Raw genomic sequence first — 10,426 nt, forward strand, 5'->3', positions numbered from 1 at the left:
TCCATATCTGCTTTTTTTGTATTGTAAGTTATACCATGTGATTTCTTTTTTCTGGGTGTCTGGGTTTGGTTATTTCCCATCACAATGTGAACTCTGGAAACTATTCAGCTTACAGGTCCCCAATTATTCTTCACTCAGCCTATGGGATTTCCTTCTATGAATGCATAACTTTCTACTCATGAATAAACTCAAGGCATTTCTATTACATTTCTGCAAGTATAACTTCACACTGTTCCCTTCTGTCATGCATTTTACCTCAAAAGTTTCAGTTTTCTTATCTTCCTGATGCTAATATTTGAATCTGAGGGATTCTTTGTGTGTGTGTTTGTGTGTGTGTGTGTGTGTGTGTGTTCTTTATTTAAGAACTACTTCCACGCTGGGTGCTGTGGTGTATGTATGTAATCCCAGTGGCTCAGGAGGCTAAGGCAGGAGGATCACAAAAATCAAAGCCAACCCAGGCAATTTAGAAAGCCCCTAAGCAACTTAGACCCCATCTCTAAATAAAAAAGTTTAAAAAAAAAGCCAGAAATAGTGGTTGAGTGTTTCTGGGTTCAATTTCTGGTTAGAAAAAAAAATCTACTTCCTTTCAGAAATTAGGAATAAATATTGGATTTACTTTTTTTGTCTTTCTTTTCTCAGGGGCCATGCTTCTACAAACTCTTGCTTAGTGTTGAAAATAATTGTTTTATGTATCTTGAATAGTTTTCCATGTGTTTATAGAGGGAGAATTGAGTTGAGTCCTAATTACTTAATCATAACTCCATATCTTCAATTTTTCGAGTGTGTGTGTGTGTGTGTGTGTGTGTGTGTGTGGTGGGGTAATACTGGAGTTTGAACTCAGTGTACTCAACCATGAGCCATATCCCCAGCTCTATTTTGTATTTTATTTAGAGGAAGGGCCTCACTGAGATGCTTTGTGCCTCAATTTTGCCAAGGCTGGCTTTGAACTAAAATCCTCCTGCCTTAGCCTCCGGAGCAGCTGGGATTACAGGTCAACTGTGTTTTAATACTCTTCCCCAATGAACCTTTTACAACAGAAAAACATGCAAAATATTCTTCTGTCATAGATAACTATTCATTATTTTATTTACTTTTGATAAGCAGAAAATTCAACATTCATTTCAAAGTTGGCTGGTGATATTTTATGAACAAATAACTTTCCCTGCTTAGAAACAATTCATTTCATGAACAGAACAAATTGCCATTTATTTATACCTTCCTCTGTTGGTGGTCACTTGAGTTGTTTCCAATAGTTTGCTATGGCATTCTGGGAACATATGTAAGGGTTTGTTTTGTTTTCTACATTTTTTTATTGGTGCATTATAGTTGTAAATAATGATGGGTTTTGTTGTTACATATTCATATATATATGTATATGTATGTATGTATGTGTGTGTATGTGTGTACATATATATATAATATGTATTGTCATATTTCATACATATATAAAATATGACAATATATATATATGATTTGGTCAATATCACTCCCTAACTCTTCCTCCCTCCTTCCTCACCTCCTACTCATTGGTCCCTTTCCTCTACTTATTTCCCTTTCATTGTCATAGATCCACTTCCACCTTTCTTTTCTTTTCTCCTGTCTAGTTTTTGCATATGAGAGAAAACATACAACCCTTGACCTTCTGAGTTTGACTTATTTTGCTCTACATAATGGTCCATAGTTTCATCTATTTTCCTGCAAATTACATAATTTCATTCCTTTCTATGGCTGAATAAAACTCCATTGTGTATATACACCACTTTTCTTTATTCATCCATTCGTTGGTGGACAAACAGGCTGGTCCCACAATTGTGAATTGTGCTGCTATAAACATGGCATGTATGGCTGTACTATGATGACTTTAGTTCTTCAGGATAAATAGTGTGGAGTGGTATAACTGGGTCTTATGGTGGTTCCATGAGTAGACTGTGAGGAACCTCCATAGTGATTTCAGTAGTGGTTGTACTAATTTAGAATCCCACCAACAGTGTTAAAGTGTTCTTTTTTCTCCACATCCTCTCCAGCACTTATTATTTGTGTTCTTTATGACTGCCATTATGACTGGTGTGAAATAAAATCTCAGTGCTGTTTTGATTTGCATTTCTCTAATTATTAGTGATGTTGAACAATTTTTCATATATTTGTTGGCCATTTGTATTACTTCACTTGAGAAATGTCTTTTTAATTAATTTGACCATTTATTATATGGATTATTTGATTTTGGTTTGAAGTGTTTTTTTTTGAGTTCTTTACATATTCTAGATATTAATCCTCTCTCAGAAAAGTAAATATTAAAGATTTTCTCCCATTCTCTAAGTTCTGTCTTCACATTCCTAATTATTTCCTTTGCTGGGCAGAAGCTTTTTAATTTGATGCAATCAATTAAGGGTGCTTATAAGGCAGGATTTCTCAAACATTTTGTCTTTAAAACCTCATTATATTCTTATTTATGACCCCAGTATTCTTTTATTTATGTGTACTATAGCTAGCACTTTGTTTGGAAGAATTTTTATTTTATTATACTTTGTTATGTATGACAGAAGGATGCATTACAACTCATATTACACCTATAGAGTACAATTTTTCATATCTCTCGTTGTACACAAAGTAGAGTCACACCATTTATAGCTATCACTTTTACACACTAAAAATAAATTGAGGTTTAAAAAATCTTGTTTATTTACTTAAAAATAACATTATGAGCTGGGCACAGTGGCACAGGCCTGTAATTCCAGTGGCTCAGGAAGATAAGGCAGGAAGATCATGAGTTCAAAGCCAGCCTCAGCAACTTAGGAACTCGGTGAGACCCTGTCTCTAAATGAAATATAAAAAATATATAATTCACTAACTAAAAAGAAATGGAGATCTGGCTTAGTGGTTAAGTGCCCCTGGGTTCAAACCCAGCACCAAAACAAACAAATAAATAAATAAATAAATAAAAATAGCATTACTAATGTCATATAATGACAAAATTATATGAAGAGGTTATTTCAATAACGATGATAGGCAGATGGCAAAAAGACATTCAACGTATTCATTCTTAGGGAAATTAAAATCATAATGAAATATCACTGTACACCTATAGAATGGGTGAAATAAATAAAAATAATATTATCAAAGACTGATGTGAGCTGGGACTGAGGCTCAGTGGTAGAGTGCTCACCTGGCACACATAAGGCCCTGGGTCTGATCCTCAGTACCACATAAAAATAAAGGTATATTTTTTAACAAAAGAATTCAGAATCTATAAAAAAAAGACTGATGTGGATTCAGAGCAACTTGATGGCTTTTGCTTTGCTGGTGGGAATGTTAAATGGTACAGCCTCTAAGACATGAGTTTGGCAATTAAAATAAATGAACATTTATTTTTCCATATGGCCCATGAATTGAATTCTTGGGTCTTTATCCCAAAGAAACAGAAATATAATTACATGCAGAAATTTACAGAGAAATGTTCTTAGCAGCTTTACTTATAATAGCCCAAACAGGAAACAACCCAAATTTTCTTCAACAGGTGAATGGCCAAACAACTGGTATATCCATACATAGAATATAGGTTGAGTATATCTTATGTGGGGCCAGAAATATTTCAGCTGTTTATGATTTTTTTCAGATACAGATATATTGAGGATGTGTGTCAAGTCTATGTATGAAATGCATTTATGTTTCATATACACCTTATTTACCTGGACTGAATTTTGTACAACGCTTTTATGCATGAAGCAAAATTTCATGGTGTAGAATTTTTCCACTTGTGGTGTCATGTCTGTGCTCAAAATGTTTCATATTTTGGAACATTCTGGATTTCAATTTTTTCCTCTTAGGAATGCTAAATCTGTACTGCTGAAAAACAAAAAGGAATAAATCCTATCAATAAAAACAATTTAATTCCCTTCTTCAAAATCTATATGCCTTTTGTTATGGGCTGATTTGAGAGTTTAAGTCAGACTGACCCCATTCTGCTCAAGATATCTCACCCTGAGTGGGCAGTTGGCTCCCCTTCCTGTAAGAGCCCACTCTAATAGAAGCTGACATCTCTACCCACTCACACCCCAACACAATCTTTAAACTATGGAGCTTGTGCTGACTTACTTCCTGAGTGGGTACAAGAGGTGAAGATTTCTGAGAATGTACTTATGACTCTTCTTGCCTCTCCCATCCACCCCACTTTGTTGTTTTTCTGTTTAAATGATCCCTCCACCTGCATTCATTGTCTTGGGCTACAGAACTGCCTGCCTTCTGCTCTCTTGGCGCTGGCCAGAATAAATCCTTTGTCTTTTTTTTTTCAAAAAGACATGGAGTTTTATTTGGAATGTTAGAATCATACCTTAACACTTTTATTTCCTTTTCTTGTCTTACTGCACTAGCTGGGACATTTAGTGGGATATTTAGTGTAAGGGGTAAAAGAGAACACTCTTTCCTTATTCCCACTCTTAACTACTTTATTTTTTAATTATAAGTTTAGGCCAAAAATCAGTAAATATTGCCATACTGTGCAAATCTAGACTATTGCTTATTTTTGTAAACAAAGTCTTTTTGGAAGATAGCCATTCATTTACATATTGTGTATAGATGTTTTCGTGCTGAACAGCACAGTTGAGTGACTGGATAGAAACCAATAGCCTACAGAACTACTTACTCTCCAGTTCTTTACAAAAAGGTTTTTCTGGGTTTGTTTGCAGTGGTAAAGATTAATTATATGTTTGCACTCACTTCTTCATCTATCAGTGTGTATACTGATTCTACCCTGTTATACTGTTTTTCTTCTTCCTTTCTTCTCTTCTTCCTTATTTGTCAATGTTTCCTGTAATGATTTGAACAATTTCTACTTTAAAAATGTTTTTCCATTAAAATTTTAAGTCCAGTCTGTTTGGAAACGCGGGGAAAAGTCTGTGTGGTGTATAGGAATGGACACTCAAAAGGTCGTTCAACCCCCAAAGCAGCAGCCAATGATCTATATCTGTGAGAATGTCACACAGAAAATGAAATAAAACCCAGGGATCCAATCAGATGCAGAGAACGTGGATACAGAATAATGTACAAAAAAAAAGAACCAAAAGATTGGTGGTTTTTGATGCTGGATGAAACATGGGAATTCAGAGGAGTGTCTTCCTTTGTACCTGGATTTGACCCGTGAATGTTTCTCATTATTATACAGCTTTTCATTTAGCACACTTATCTTATGAATACAACTGTATACATATGATTCCATTTTATTTCATTTTCCAAATCAAATTGTGTTTAGATATCACTAATTTGTATAAAGACTTTTGTTTAATTAAATGACTTTAATTTTATTGTATTATGTGACCAGACACAAAATGAAAATTAAAATTGCTTCTCCAAATCACACACAAAAAAAATAAAAATAAAAAATAAAATTTTAAGTCCAACATTAATCAGAATCCAACTTTAAGATTAAGGGCATTATGGAATGTAAACACCTATAATTCTGCACATACATGCCATTTATGTTCATTATTTTTAAATTTCTCATTTTAATAACACCATAAGTTAGACCCTAACATTATTGTATATTTTGTGCAAAAAAAAAATTTAATTTTTGTTTTTACCATTTTTTTCTCAGTATTTTTGCCTGTTGAAACTTTTTTTCTTTGAGTGTTTTATATTTCTTCTTTATTTCTGTTTTGATTTCCTTGGCATGTGTCAGCTGAAGTGAATACCCTCTGTTTTTGTTTTGTCTGGGGCCTTGTTTTTCAATCTGAAAATTGTCTTGAGTTCTTATTGTTGAAAATCAGTTTTGCTAGGACTGTAATTCTACATTGGCATTTATTATCTCTCAGTAATTTAAACAGTTTTTCGTGAACTTCTGACTTGCATTGTTGCTATTTCAAGAAATTTTCTATCTTTTCTCTTTTTTAAGGTAATATAACTTTCTTTTTTGTTGTCTTTTAGGAATCTGTCTGCCTCTTTCTTTCTCCCCTTCTATGCTTCGCCCTCCTTCTCTCTTCTAATATTTTCAGGTATACTCAATATGTCTAAGTATATGTTTAAACATTGTTTTCTCCTATATAGGATGTGTTGTATGGTTTTGTTTTTATCTATGGCTTCTATGTATTTTAATAAGTTTAGAAAAATTTGTGCCTCTCCCTAGTTCTATTTATTTTCTCATTTTGGAATATTTATGAACTATCATTATGACTTCTCACTCTGTCCTCAGTATGTCTTAAACTTGCATATTTTCTACTACTAGCTTTCCTGTGCTACATTTATTTTCGTCAGTTTGCCCATTTTCCCTCCTGCTGTCTCATTTATTTAAGACATGTATAAGAATTTATTCTTAATGAAGACATTTATTTTCTAAAAATTGTATTTGGTTTATTTGTTAAATCTGCCTTATAATTTTAATAGTTTTGTATTCCTTACAGACTTTTTATTTTATCATTTTATACATATAATTTTGTTTTTGTAATGTATAATAAAGCCTGTATGCTTATTTTATATAGATATCTGCAGAGTTTGACATCTAAAGTCCTGATGGGTCCAAATTATTTTCCCAATGATTATCTTCTCTTAGTGTCTTATTTATTTGGGTTGCATAATTGTGTATTTATCTATCCAACTGATCCTACAGGCTATATTTGGGAGTGTTCTTCTCCAGTGGGCACTTGATTTTTATTTTCTATTTGTGTTTGGTTTTTCAGCCTGGGTTTACATTAATCTAATTTTTGTTGTTGTTGTTGCTATTTTGAATTTGTTTTTCTGACCAAGCAGGAATGTAAGGTTGATTTGTAAACTTAAAGGCAGTCCCATGGTCTCCTATTTCCACAATAGGCACGTGTTGTTCCCCTCTTCCTTCTATTTTTTCTTGTTGGTTTTATTGCTGTTATTATTTTTTTCTCCCAGAAGCCAGAACAAAATACTTTTCACACCTTTCCTTTGCTGGGAAACAACTTCCTCACTAAGATTGCAGTGGTTTACATGCTTGATTTCATGTAGGAATATCAGGTTGAGTCCCAACTTTCCCCTGGTCCAGTGCTTGGCTATTTGAGCTTTTTGGCTATTTGAGCTCACTGGTTCCTGCAGTGTTATTGTTTGGATATGTCCACCCAGAAAGTTCATGTGGAATGTTTACAGCTGAATCGATCAGACTATGAGAGCTTTAACCTAGCCAATGAATTAATCCATTTGATGGATTAGTAATTTGAAAGGAGAACTGTATTGAGGATAACTGAAGGCAGGTAGTGTGTAGGTCGAGCATTCCCCTGGGTATTGTGTATCTACTACCAATCTGCTTACTCTCTATCTGCTTCCTGACTGCCATGAACTGAAAAAATTTGCCCCGCCATGCCCTTCTTTCTGCTATGCTATCTTGGGCTCAGAGCAATGGAGTTGTCCACCCATGTACTGAACCTCAGAAATCGTGAGTCCAACATAAATTTTTTCTCTCCTAATTTGTTCTTGCCAGTTATTTTTGTCACAGTGATGGAAATATGACTAACACATGTAGTATACGATCTTGGAATTTCACTTGCTTTCTAATAAGTACATCACTCCTGGTTTGTCATAATTTATCCTTTCTTTATTTTTGTTGTGTAGAGAACCATTTAGAGCAACATTTAGGTTTCTAAAATAGATGTCTCTCTTCTATTTAATGCCTTTTCTAATGTGGTTTGCATTTTAAAATGTTTGGATTTTTTTCTTTATGCAATTATAAATTTAACAAACGTGAAAACACTGGGCTTTAATAAATGTATCAGCATTTTGATGATAAATTTGGAGTTTGCACCATATAAGCTGTGTTTTGTGAGCTCCAGTTAGCCAATACAATGTAAAGCTTGTGAGCATTCATGTTTAGCTATGAATAAAAACACAAGAAGCTCAGATAGTTCAGCAAAAAGCTCAATAAAATCAGAGTCAAGATCACTATATTAATGCAAATTTTATGGCTATGACATCAAATAGCTACATTTCTCCAAATTGAAAGAGAGGAATATGGACTAAAATTACATTTCAATATCAGTTATTTTTAAGGGGAAAAGTGAGACCCAAGTCTGTTTTTCAACATTTGTATGAGTAGTAGAAAATTAATTATTTATCTTGAACCTTATATAGCAAGATACATGGAATTCTGATGTAACCACTCACAGACACTAAAGATAACTTCCATATGTGCTGCTAAAAGAAATACTCTTCAAAAACAAGGATCTGGAAAGTCTGAAAGTGAAGAATAGAAAAGAAAAACTATATAAACACTGACCAAAAGAAAGCCAGTATAACCGTATCATATCGATATCAGATAAAGTAGACGCTAAGACAAGAATTATTTCTAGAAATAAAGAGAGGTATCTTTTAATTTACTAGGAAGATGTAATCATTCTAAATTTGTAATATTTTAAAAAATAGGCTCAAGTGTGTTTAATGTGTCAAAATTGTCAGAACTAAAAAGAGAAACAAGAATCTCTAATCATCATACAAGGTTTGTATTTACTTTCGTCAGCTACTGATATTAAAAAGAGGGCTGAATAACAGAACATTTAAATAATTTAATTTTTAAAGCTGATTAAATTTAAACAACCACACAGAAAGAACCACACCATGAAATACTTCAATTTGGCAACAAAGCAATGAAAAATATGATTTCAGAATTCAGTGGAAGAAAGCTGAAGATCAAAGCCAAAAAATACACAAATCCCAAGGAATATTTAAAAAGAAAATAGAAGTACCTCAAAATATTTGACTATTAACTAAAAATTTATTTTTAAGTAGTTCACTAATCAAAAAAGAATCTACAAAATAATTTAATTGAATGATTAAAAACAAAAAGATTCTACATCCATACTTTTGAAGACAAATATACAGAGGAAAAAAGCCCTAAAAATCAAGAGGTTATGAATAGAAAAGCAAATTAAATACAAACAAGATAAAAAAGAATATGTATATTAAAAGGAGCATAAACAACTTAAGAACAACATCTAATAGAAAAAGTCAATAAAGTGAGAAATTGGTGTAAGGAAAAAAATCAAAATGATTCACCCTCAATAAGGCTGATCATGAATACACCAGAAAAGGTACAAAGAATTGCTCTTCTGAATGTTAAAATATAAACATTATATTTCTCACAAATGACAAAACTTACTAAAAGGACAAATTAAGAAGATAAGTATGAATGCATTAGAAATAATACAATCAAATCCTTGATAAAAATGTACAAAGGCAACTCTAGGCCTGGATTCTACCAAATATTTTTTTTAATATTTATTTTTTAGTTGTACATAATACCTTTATTTTGTTTATTTATTTTTATGTGGTGCTGAGGACAGGGCCTTGCACAAGCTAGGCAAACGCTCTACTGCTGAGCCACAACCCCGGCCCCTCTACCAAATATTTTATGAAGACAGAAAACAAATATTTCACAGTTTTTACCAAAGAATAAAGGAACACTTTCTAACATTTTTATGAGGCCAATCTGTAATACAATACCTAAATGATAATTTTAAAAAGGAACAGTTCTGGATAATATTCTTCATAAACAAAAGGATACAAAAATGTGAATGTTACTGTTCAACAATATTCAGCAGTTTATAAGACCAACTGGGGCTTATTTCAGGAATCTTAAGTTAGTCTAACAGCTGCAAATCAATTCTTTAACTTGCCAGTAAAAGTAGAAATGAATAAATCTTACTTTCACTTCTGTAAAAAGACATGAAGTTTAAGAATCTTTCATAATTAAACCCTTAACATGACATATTTAAAGTATAAATCTAAATAGCAATCAGAGAGGTTTTCCAAAGGTTCATGATATTGGAAACAGTGGAGCACTGCATTGTGATGGGAATACACATGGTCATGTTTAACTACAGGCATATTCAAGGAGGTTAAAGCAAGGGGAAGATTTTAAGGGCAAACAAAGGGAGAAATTTACACAAGTTATTTCGATACTCTTATGGTTTAGATATGAGGGTTCCCCAAAAGCTCATGTGTAGGATGATTCAAGAAAGTTGAGAACTGAAATGATCAGGTTCTGAGAACTGTTATCAGTAGGTTAATCCACTGATAGGGATTAACTGGGTAGTAACTACAGGCCAGTAGGGTGTGGCTAGAGGAGATAGGTCACTGGGGGCACACCTTTGTGGTTTATGTTTTGTCTCTGGGAGCTGAGCTCTCTTTTCTGCTTCTTTGTTGCCATAGCCTAAGCTACTTTCCTCCTCTGCACCCTTCTGCCATAGTGTTTTGCCTCACTATGGTCCAAACAATGAAGTCACCCATCCACAGACTTAGACTTCTGAAACCATGAGCCCCAAATAAATTTTTCCTTCTTTACATTGTTATTTCTGAGTTCTTTTGGCCATAGCAGGGAAAAGGCTGACTTCAGATACAAAATCCATTAGCCTTGCAGACTCAAGGGAATAGTTGGCATGAGCTTATTGGTGGAGGTGTCCTTGTTGGCAAATATTCTGCCCAG

At 33.4% G+C, this 10,426-nt stretch overlaps 1 pseudogene; it reads left to right on the forward strand.

Moving 5' to 3' along the window:
• Positions 1–4,907: 4,907 nt before the first annotated feature.
• Positions 4,908–5,085, forward strand: LOC143410732 (DNA-directed RNA polymerases I, II, and III subunit RPABC4 pseudogene; annotated as a pseudogene).
• The last annotated feature ends 5,341 nt before the right edge of the window (positions 5,086–10,426 follow it).

Source organism: Callospermophilus lateralis, unplaced genomic scaffold, assembly GCF_048772815.1.
Source record: "Callospermophilus lateralis isolate mCalLat2 unplaced genomic scaffold, mCalLat2.hap1 Scaffold_132, whole genome shotgun sequence".
NCBI classification, from domain to species: domain Eukaryota; kingdom Metazoa; phylum Chordata; class Mammalia; order Rodentia; family Sciuridae; genus Callospermophilus; species Callospermophilus lateralis.